This window comes from Triturus cristatus, chromosome 12, assembly GCF_964204655.1.
Source record: "Triturus cristatus chromosome 12, aTriCri1.1, whole genome shotgun sequence".
NCBI lineage: Eukaryota > Metazoa > Chordata > Amphibia > Caudata > Salamandridae > Triturus > Triturus cristatus.
In genome coordinates, this window is record NC_140595.1 from 327479774 (window position 1) to 327491832 (window position 12059).

A 12059-nucleotide genomic window follows, 5' to 3' on the forward strand; every position below is an offset into this window, starting at 1 on the left:
TAGGTCTCCCCAGGGGTCCTACCTTGCTGTATTACTGTGTCGGCCTAAGGATGACGTCAGGCATGAACTTTGTACATAGATTTTATACAGGAGATGGCAGTCTTGCTGTGCTTCCAAGAGCCCTCATGCATAATGTATGAGATTTCAAACAAGGGAAAACCCGCGTTCTGAATGCAGTGTAATATCTAGGTAAAAGGTCAGTCCCTGTAAACCGTGACAAGTGTAATGTAGGGAGAGAATATAGGTGAAGAGTCACGAGGTGTACAGAGGCCTGTATTATAGTACCTATATCGAATATAGCACCCACTCCTCTTCCGAATGGATGACATAGTTTTAAATTGTACACGTACTACTAGGTGTTATAGATACTCGTACGCAAATATACAAAACATTAGTTTCTTATTGTTTTAAAACGTTTGTTTAAAACGTTTTTCTAAAAAAAAAAATCTTAAAGTAAATTTGTTTAAAAGGGAAAGTATTAGAAATTGACAGATAGGCTACTGCTCTAATATGTCCGTAGGTATAGTCCAAACTACTACAAGCATTTTGAAAGCCATACATGTGTGAAAGGAATGTCAATTTTGAGATAGAGTGTAAATTTTCCATATTGTGTTCAAAACCAAATTTCTTCCCAGCACATGATGGGCCAAATGAGTCAAATGTTTGTGTCTTGGCTGGTAGACGCAACATTCTCGTTGCTTGCTTTCACAGTTGGCGGTCCCTGTAACACCTCGCAGATTATGTCTATTGAGCACAGATGATTTTCTTTATTGTCCACAGTCGGTGCTGGGGCAACCTGTGTGCCATCCAAGGCCTGGGTGTCAGAGGAGAAGCCGTTGTCTGTACCAACAGGCACTGATATTACCTGCGGTGGCTCTAAGAATGCCAACATCAATATGGGAATATGCTGGGGACACTGCAGAACATGGGCTGTTATCGGGTCCAGTAAAGCATCAACGTCCGGTCACGCACATGATATGAATATTTTTAAACACATAATAAAAGATGCGTGCTCCTACGATGCGTCCCTAACTAGATGTACCTAAGTGTACCTAGCATGTATGTAGGTGTTAAGCCAAGATTTCCTCTAGGATTCAGTCAACCCCATTACCTGAAATGAGACTATTGGACCCCGTCCTGGTCTCGAGCTGGACACCCCGCGAGGGATGTTAGACCACTGCGAGCTGGAGTGTCTGCATACAGGAACCTCAGCGTCTCTGGTCAGTGTGTCGGCCGGGAAGTCTCAGTCTCCTCTAGCTATCTTAGCAAGATGTGATGTATATATACCCATAGGTCTCCCCAGGGGTCTTACCTTGCTGCATTACTTTGTCGACCTAAGGATGACATGGGGCATGAACTTTGCTCATAGATGTTTTTTAGAGGAGATGGCAGTCCTGCTGTGCTTCCAAGAACCCTCATGCATAATATATGAGATTTCGAACTAGGGAAAACCTGCGTTCTGATTGCAGTGTAATATCTAGGTAAAAGGTCAGTCCCTATAAACCGTGACAAGTGTAATGTTGGGAGAGAATATATGTGAAGGGTAACGAGTTTACTGAGGCCTATAGTATAGTACCTATATGGAATATAACATCCTTACTAGCTTGCTCCAGTAACATTTTCTGGGAATTAGGATCTTTATGGAGGTCACTTTGCTCATCTTGGAGAAGGCATGCTTCTGCAAGAGGTTATGTGGCTTATTCTTCTCTGGGTTTTACTATTTCTAGAAACCCCCTAGACCCCCTGGGTCTGTACCACCACATTCATTCAGATTCGAGAAACTATTCTGCATAAGTCTATCTCATGTGCAAACTATAGTAATAACTACAGAAACTTCAGCCGATTTGAAACTTATGCTTATTAGTAAAGAAACAGGGCGGCCCAGTAAGAACATGCAACATGCTCCTCCCCTTCCCAGAAGCATCAATTCATCTCACAATCCAAACCAAGCATTCTAAGATGCAGAACCTGAAGAGACAGAATGTTCAAGTTCAGGCAACTGTTCTACCGGTAGGATATACCATAACTTCTCTTCTCAGGACACAGAACATAAAAGCCATACACAATGAATACACATACCCAGCAAAACAAGTCACAAGACAGCAGAGAAAACTACCTCAGGGAAAACACAACAGACTACCACAGCCAGTCGCAGAAGGATGCACAGCCATAGAACTACTACACATTCAACCAAAACAAATAGTCCAAGGAAACCAAAAAAAGACTCAAGTTAGGAATCTGATGAATTTTGCTGCTTTTTGTGAACTCCGATGCAGGGAAGAAGCAGCTTTCTTATACCTAGGGTCACCAGCAGTATGTCACCCCCCCCCCTCCCAAGGGACCAGGTGAAGTAATTTTAGCCTCAACCTGGTCACGCAGCTCTTTCCCCACTTTTACAACCCTTAAAAGATTCCACTGGTGACCCCCAGCAACCCTAATTGCACTTCCATAATCTTGCACAGCTTTTACAGGGTCACAAAACTTGTTTCTCCCTTTTTGGACATGAACAGCAGATTTGATACATATCTTGTATCCTAACAGATTTCACTTTTTCTTTCGATAATAGCAGCAGCACTTCTATTTGTTCTTAGCAAAACCCACATTCTCTCCGACCAAAAGCATCAGATTCTCCACATCAGATTTGCTGTTCAGCCATGTGGGCATCCAAGCTCGATAGAAGATAATGTGGACTTTTCTACCTCTCAACAATTCAAAAGGAGAGAATGTTGTGGAAGAATGATGTATAGTTCTATAGAACCACAACATGCTCCTCACAGATTTAGCAATTTCATACTTCCCACTCTTAGCTCATTTAATGCACTCCCCAAACACATGTTTTATTTTCTCCATAAAGAAATTGGTTTGGGGATCGTACAAAGAGCTCTTGAGATGTTTAATTTCGCATGATTCAAGGACATTCTAATACTCTTTGCTAACCAGTTGGGCTCCATTGTCAGAAAGGAGAGTTTCTGGAGCACCCTCCCTCTGAAAAGAGTCTCTTTCAGGAATTCCACCACTGAGCTAGAACTGGGTTCTTTAAAAAACTTGAGCTCCGTTCACTTTGAAATGTAATCCACCACAATGAATTTAGCACCACCCGGAACAAAATCATAAGGACCCATAACATCTACCCGCAACTTTACCCAAGGTCTTGATGAGAATTCAGCACTAGTCCAGGGAAGGGTAGAGATTTCCACACTTTTGTGTGCTGAAGCAGTCGAACCAAGATGTCCCTCGTAGGCATTGTTAATTATTCCCCTCTCAAAATGTGTGGAGGAACCAAATGGCCAATTGTTGCTTTTACTTTGAAAATGAGAAAGAAAGTCAGCTTTGACATTCTTACCTTCAGCGATGTGAACAATATCAAACTGGAGCTGTAACAGTTTTGTGGATAACCTCAGAATTCTAGGTATTCAACATTTACTTCCACCAATACTCAAGATGGACATGAGACTTATGGTTCATCTGTAAACAGGACGGTTTACTCTAGACATAGCAGCAAAACTTCTTGATGCCCCACTAACACTCCAAATCCTTTTGGATAACTAAGTGTTGCAACTCAGCATCTCGCAAAACCCTCGAGGTGAATGGAGTGATGAGCTCAATCTCACCCTTCATTTGTGTGAGTACGGGCCCCAAACCCTACCAGCTGTGATACAATATGGTAAAGATGGGTCAAAAGGTTTGAGAGCTTTACTTTCACCCAACTGAAACTTGATTCAAGGAAAAGCTTCAGAACATTCTGTCCCAGTTGAATTTAGAAACTTTCTTAAGCAGGTTATTTTTATTTATTTTTATTTTACATAGTTTTATATAGTGCAAACTTGACCCAAAGGTATCGGGTATCAGAGCGCTTTACATAGCACCAGGTGCATTACATGAGGACACATTCATTTTTTTGTTAGGCTCGGGGAGATTAAGTGATTTGCCCAGAATTACAGGATGTTCAGCGTTGTTGACGAGATTCTAACCCAGTTCCCCAGATTCGAGGCCGACCGCCCTAGCCGTTAGGCCAACTCCTCTCCCCAGGTTACTTATAGGCCTAACTTTACTTGCGTTGTCAGGAATGAAACGCGTGTAGAGCTCACACATACCTAAAAAAAACGTACCCCCACACTGACGGAGGAGGTGCCTCAACAATGGAATTTATCAACCCCGGCCTGGGTTAGATGCCTTCCTTAGAGACCATGTCCCAAGTACTCAACCTCATTGCTTAAGAATTAACATTTCTCCTTCTTGAGCACAACTCCATGGTTCTTAAACTATTCTAAACCCTTCCCAAAATGACGTGCGCAACCACATCTGCGAAAATCAGGACGCCATTTTGGAACACCAAGATGGGAGACATCCTTTACTACGCCACTTTTGCAACGCGATACTTTTACATCGCAGTTTTCACAACGCAAGTCATTACAATGACTTGCGCTGGATGGCGCTGTACACTAAGGAATAGTATGATATACTATATTCCAACACCTTCCCTACTGTCCACACAGACTGGAGTTGGAATAGTAAATCATACTATTCAAAAGTCCAGTGCCCCCAGCGCAAGTCGTTGTAACGACTTGCGAGGTAAAAACAGCAATGTAACATACCGCGTTTTAATGGAACGCGTTGTATCATCATATTTTCCACCAAGACACCTTCCACCTCTTTCAACAGACTGTACATTACCTTTTAGGGAAACTGATGCCGCTGAGGTAAGCCCGAACGGCATACAGTGAGACTCAAATATGGCTATCCGTGAGACAAAAGCAGTACAATTCCACCTGATGGTATGCAGAGGCAAGATCAAGCTTGGAGAATAAACTTGCCCCTGCGGCGCGAGCAAACAAGTCTTTGATTTTCGGTAAAGGATGAGAGCCCATCCAAATCTTTGTTCAGAGATCTTAAATCAACACACATGCATGGATTAGGCCACTACATTTCCTTTCAACGACCAATGGATGACAACAAGGATGATTATGTAGGTTCAATGATCCTCTGTGCACACAAAGCCTTAAGTTTATTCTCAAAGTCATCTCTGACACTGAACGGCACCCTATGCAGTTTGTGCTTCATAGGCATTGCACCCTATTTGACCTAGATTTGGTGTTTGAAGCTTTTGATTTTACCAAGGGAATCAGTAAGCACATAAAGGAATTTGCAGCTCCATTCCACTGCTACATCTAAGAACCATACCAAACAAACCCTGGTGAAACCACCCCAGAAGGTTCAAACTCTTTACCGTAACATCGATTTTCCCTGTGATTCTACTTCATTTGAACTCAAGTACATCTTCTGTGTACCCCAGCAGTTCAGTCTTTTTCCCCTCACAGGAAACTGTCAGGTGGGAGCAAGCTCCTATGACCCCAATGTATCCTTAAACTTTGGATGATCATGGTGAATATGGCCACCAACAGTTTAAGGACCTTATCCCTCATCCGAATGTCCACAATGAGATCAATACTAGAAGGATCTCCCGAAATGCGGATGTCCTTCCCTTGATCTGGAGTGACATCGGATGGAGAGCTTACCTCCCCCACAGTGAGTACACAATCATTTAGTCCTCTAATATCTGATTTAGATTTTAGAATCAGCATCACCCTTAGACTCTATTACACATGCTACTGACTTGATAGGGAAAAATAAATTCTGGCAAACCCTTTGCAAAATGATCTAGCTTCATGCAGTAATTACAAATGAAATGTTTTGTCGGACATTCTTAACATTTCTATGATGTGGTAGGTTCCCACAATGGAAACACATACCGCATGGATGGAGATGATTCCATTTTGGTAGCAGAAGGTCTGTTACTACTATTCTTTGTGTGAAATTCTGAAATTGTTTGCAAGGATTTGACAACATTTATAGACTATGGATTTCTCCTCAACTTCTTTGACTGAGATTTGAGGGAGGTGTTTCCCATTCATAACAACTTTTCATGAATTTGCTTATCCTTGAAATGACTGCTGAACTGGTTTCTGATCAATTGGTCCGCGACATTGTCAAACTGACACTCAGAAATAAGTTTGCGAAGAGCTGTGATGTAGGTGTCCACATCTTCATCCATTTTCTCTTTTCTCTAAAAAAAAAAAAAACCTATGCCTGAGGACAATTAAACTGGGTTGTTCATCAAATCTCATTTTAAGTTTTTCAACTGCCACTTGATACTCATCAAGCACTTCACCATCTTCCACAACCAGTTCAGGCAAATGTTTAAAAGTAGACTTCTCCTCAAATCACAGGAATTGTAGGAGCAGGCATTTTTTCCTTTCAGCTCTGAACCTGGAGGTTCCAATTGCTCCTACATAGGTCTCAAATGCATCAATCCAGACAAACCACCTGACAGGAGGATTGCCTGGAGAATCTAGAAAGGATGGTGGAGGAGAAACTGACTGCATAGTGAAAGTAAGTTATGACAGCTGACCAGGGGCAGTAGGCTACGTGAAAACAAATGTGAAGAAAAAGAGGACCCACTGTATAGACAAACAAGCAGTGAGTACTAACAAGTGTTCTTGTCACTGTTGCACAAAATTGTGTAGTGCCAATGTAGCAGCCCCTAATTCTAAAAAGGAAGGTGATACCACTAGAGATGGCAGTATTTAAATATTGTGGCCCTCTCCCAGGCTGTCTTTGTAATCTTAATAATTTAACTCTCCCAATTCATGTATCTGTGTGTGTGTGTGTGTGTGTGTGTGTGTATATATATATATATATATATATTCACTGAAAAAACCATAGGTTTTAGGGGTGTTATAGTTAGCTGGACATTTCCCTCGTACAAAACCCTAGAAATTCCCCTGTTATAGTTAGTTCAGCTAACTATAACTCGTTCCCCCGCAGTGCACTGCTGATGACGTCACATATTACATCACTCATGACATGGTCAGTGACATCACTGATGACATCACTGATGACATCATCCATTGAGTATGTGTTTCTGAACAGTTTTATTATGTTTAATATGTATAGGGAAAGGCCTGTTGAAAAGTAAGTGGGTGTACAAGTGTGTGAATGGATGATTTTCTAGGTGCGTAACTGAGTCTATAAGTGAGTCATTAAATGTATCTTACTGCAGACTAGTGACTAAACTGTGTGAATGTCTGTATGTGTCTGTGTGTTGGTGTATAAGTGGCTGCATGGTTTTGTGAATAGCTATAGGAGTGTCTATATGGGTTATTGATTGGTTGTCTGAGTATCTGTATGGGTGCCTGAGTGTTTGTGTGGGTAGGGTGTGTGTGACTCTGTGACTAGATGTGTGAGTGGGTGATTCAGTGGCTGCATGTTTTTAAGAGTACATCTGTGATGGGCTGTATGGTTGGGTGAGTGTATGTATGGGTGTGTTAGTGATTGAATGTATATCTCAGTTGTACATGTGTCAGTAACTACATATGTGAAACGCAGTGTATATGTGTGTAAGAGTATATAATTATCTATATGTGAGAGTGTGTGATTTTGGGAGTGGCTTTATGCGCCATAGTGCAAGGATATCTGTGTCATGTGCTGTTTGTTTTTCTGCAGGAAGACACACAATTTGTTAGTATTTGTATGAGTAAGTGAACTTGAGTGTTTTTAACTGTATAGGTGAGTAAATGTTACTGTGATTAATTATTTGCATGACTGACTAGATGTATCAGTACCTCAATGGATGATTGGCGGTGTGTGAGTGTCTATATAGGTGTATAAATGCACAGAGTGACTGTAAGTATGAGTGACTGTACAGGTGAGTGAGTGGAGATGTATGTAGACCTAAAAGTCAATGAGTGGGTGAGTAGTTATTGGTATTGGAGTATCTAGGGTTGTCAAAATGGCCGTCTGAAATTTTGAGTCGATGTATCAAAGGTTATATTAGGGTGTGAGAAGATGCACTAATTTATCACATGGATGACGTCATCAGTGATGTCATCAGTGATGTCATTTGAGATGTCATCAGTGATATCATCAGTGATGTCACTGACCATGTCATGAGTGATGTAATATGTGACGTCATCAGCAGTGCATTGCGGGGGTGCGAGTTATAGTTAGCTGAACTAACTATAACAGGGGAATTTCTAGGGTTTTGTACGAGGGAAATGTCCAGCTAACTATAACACCCCTGAAACCTATGGTTTTTTCAGTGAATTTCTAAGGTTTTTTAAATGCCAATTCCTAACTATAACGTGCATGAAACCTATGGTTTTTTCAGTGAATTTCAAAGGTTTTTTAAATGCTAATTCCTATCTATAACTTATCTCTGAAGATATCATGAAAAGCATTCTTTTTTAAAAGTAGGGTGCACATTAGTTTTGTGGAAAAGCATCTTTGTGATTGGTTAAGAAAAAGCAGTTTCAACGTGGAGTACATATCATAGGATAAAATTTGCTCAGCTCAACCACACCTGCTACTTGCATTTGGAAGGCACTGTTTGAACTTAAAACAATCGTCAAATTTTAACCTGCACGTGTCATTAAATGTTGAAGAAAATGTTACAAAAAATATCGTAAAGTTTTAACAAATTGATGAACTTTTAACCTGCACGTGTTGTAGAATGTTCTAGAAAGTGTGTTGATAGAATACGTTGCACTTCTGACTTCTATGTGTTGTTGAATATTAAAAAAACGGTTCATATGGAAAAATAAAAAGAAACCAATAGAGAAGTTTTGAAACCTAAAAGAATCAAGGAACTATTCTAATTTATTCTTTACATGTATTTATGTGTGCAGCAACAAAATTATAGACACAACAGCACCAGGAAGAGGAAGAAGCAGGGAGTGGGGGGATGAGGGGAGATGGGCAGAATGGCACACATGCACAATTAAGTACAGCACAAGTATAGACCAACAATGGCCAAAATGAAACACACCAACAAGGAGCACAAGTCACACCACCCGCCAACATCACACCACTGTACAAGCATAGAAGTGAAAACCACGCTGCATTCATACAGGATGTGTACAAAGGCCAGTCGTTGGTGTTGTGGGATGTCTGCGGCCGTGGTCATCATGGATGAGATGCCCAGCATGTGGCACATGGTCGAGTTCACTGTGTGTTATGTTGCCAAACGGCTGCTCCTCCCTCCCACGAGCCCCCACACTTTTGTATGGTGAGCTGTTGTATCTCGTGCACTCGTACGGCACGCCATTGTAATGCCTATTTGTGCATGTCCTGCTACATTCCAACAACAACATCACAGTGCCGTTTGGAGGTGGTACATGCCACTTTACAACATCGACTGCTGCAGCTCTTGTAACAGGCCACACCAGAACACAGAGACACACTTACCGCACTTCCTGTACACGGACATGTCCGAGACACCTCGTTCTCCTTGCCGGATAGGCACACCCCTCCACTGACCTGTAAACCCCAGACCAGCACACGCCAGTTGTGCATGCAGGAGGATGCGTACGTAGCTACACATCCAGGTTCACTGCCAACGCTGAGGTGACAGCACACTGTGATGTTGCAGGGCTCGTGCCTATCATGCTAAGACAATGACCACAGGGACACACTTACTAAGATATGGGTTTGGGGGGCATTGGCGGTCCTGGAGTTGTTGAGATGAGTCTTCTGGCCCTCATGTGTATCCCTGTATCATGCTCATTGACTCTATGGCACCTGTGGGTGTTCTGGTGTGGCTCTTGGCTGTGTGCAGGTAGTTTTCCTGCTTAACACCAGCAGAAAGCAGGTGTAAAATCCCTGGTGCTAACGTGTCTTATCGCCGGAATTTGTTTCGCATTGCAATTAGTGTGAAAGTTGTAATGTGATTTTTTTCGTATGCAGAACAATATACGAACTGAGCAGTGTATCTCGTCAAGATCCAGCACCTGACGCACTATTCCCAATCAATATAAATACAATGAGATTTCTTAATAGATTTCGTATGTACACTGTAAGTGCAGCCAATACCTCAGTGCAATACAATACAGGATTTTAGTATTTAAAATAAATCGCAAAGGTGCACCTCATGTCTTTTTGCACGGGAACGGCTACTCTCCATTTTATTATCAGCACTTTAACGGAAGTAAAGTTGAGATAAATCTAACACACTATTCAGAAGTTGGTGCAAACTGCAGATATCACTAGTATTCCAGCGATAAGTGCCCATGGTGGACTCCATCAAATAACAGTAATAAGAACAAGAAAGAGTCACACAGCAGTTAAGAGAACAACCAAAAACATTATTATTTCTTTTTTCAAACTTTTTTTTTATAATAATAAATATATAAACAATAAACTAATTTCAAACTCTATATTTTTATTAACATAAATATAAACAATAAACTAATAAACAAAATGTAACAACAATAATACAAAACAACAAAGCAGAACACTCCTGTGGGAACCACGGATGTCGACGACAGACCTGGAAAATCAAAAAGATTGTTAAAAAAAACAACAACATGGTATTCTTAACAAAATACCACAAGAAACAAATCACAGATATATAAAATGTATACAGCTAACAAAATGTTATAAGTTTAACTTACAAAAACTGTAAATGTTGCCGCTTTAAAATATTTACCGAATCTGAGGATTTTTTTTTTCAGAAGGCATCACGCCCACAACGTTTTTCATCAGTGGTGAAGAAATTTTTTATTTTTTCCAAGGGGCAAACAAAGACCAATGCCACCATCTTCATTCGCAAGATTTGCCAAAGAGTTCTGTTATGAGGGGATCCTAACAAAAAATACTCGTGCGGCACAGCAAGTATGATGAAACACCTAAGGACCCTTCATCCAAACAATCTTGCACGAGAACAGTGCAAACAGATGAGAAACACTCCTGTTCTGTATCTGTAAAAAAGAATCACAAATAAATGTATATTAATAACTTTCAAATTTATACTATTCCATTACTGTACAGACATACTTTATATAAAAACTGACTAAGAAACTATAGCCCTGAACCACAAGTGTGACGATCGTTAAAACACTACATGCATAGTGCATACTACTTTGAAGCAGTTCATGCCCTAAAGCCTACCTCACTAAAAGACTACATGCTATCTTACTAAATGATTACAGTACTATAAGGAGACACACTGGGTGAGTGACAGGGTGTTTGCTAGAAGAGTATGAATACTAACCAGAGAATTAAAGGTGTAAAAGACAACTGTGTAGGTGATTAGAGGCCTGCATCAATACTGCATAGGCATTTAAAGCAGTCCATGTGCTAAGGCCTGGCTCACTGCATGACTACTTGGGTACTGACTGAATGATTAGAGTACAGCAAGGAGAGTGCCTAGGTGAATTTATAAGTGCTAGGATTTTCGCACAGGGAATGGATTAGTACTTGGTACTGAATGAGTCACTAGAGGAGTGCAAAGACAGTCACAAGTGCTGGACTGTATGGATACTGACTAGGAAATTGAAAGTGTGAAAGACAAGTGTCTAGGTGGTGAGAAGACTGCATGCATAGTGCATAGGGGTTTGAAGCAGTCCATGTGCTAAGGCCTGGCTCAGTGTATGAATACTTAGGCACTGACTGAATGATTAGAGTACTGCAAAGATAGTATCTTGGTGAATTTATAAGTGTTTGGGTTTTAGCTAGGGGTGGGCGGAATTTGCGTAATCGCGTTACGCAAATCTCTGCGAAACTGTAAAAAATCTCCGCGAACACACAGAAATTCCGCGAGCACGCGGAATTGCTTGCTCGCGATGCTTTTTTACTGTTCACAATCGCTGTTTGCGTGCTCGGGGAGAAATATCTCGCGAACACGCATTTTGAGAACGCGAACAAGCAAAAAATATCGCGAAGTCGTGGAAAGCAGAATTTTGGCCAATTTCACGTTCTCCGCGGAACGCGAAATTACCCAAATTCCGCAAGCGGAACGGAATTTACCGCCCAGGCCTAGTTTTAGCACAGTGAATGGATTAGTACATGGTGCTGAATGGGTCACTAGAGGACTGCAAAGGAAGTGACAGGGTATTTACTGGAAGTGTATGGATACTGACTAGGGAATTGAAGGTGAGAAAGACAATTGTGTAGGTGGTTAGAGGACTGCATGCATAGTGGATAAGGGTTTGAAGCAGTCCATATACTAAGGTCTGGGTCACTGGATGAGTACTTGGGTACTGACTGAATGATTAGAGTACTGC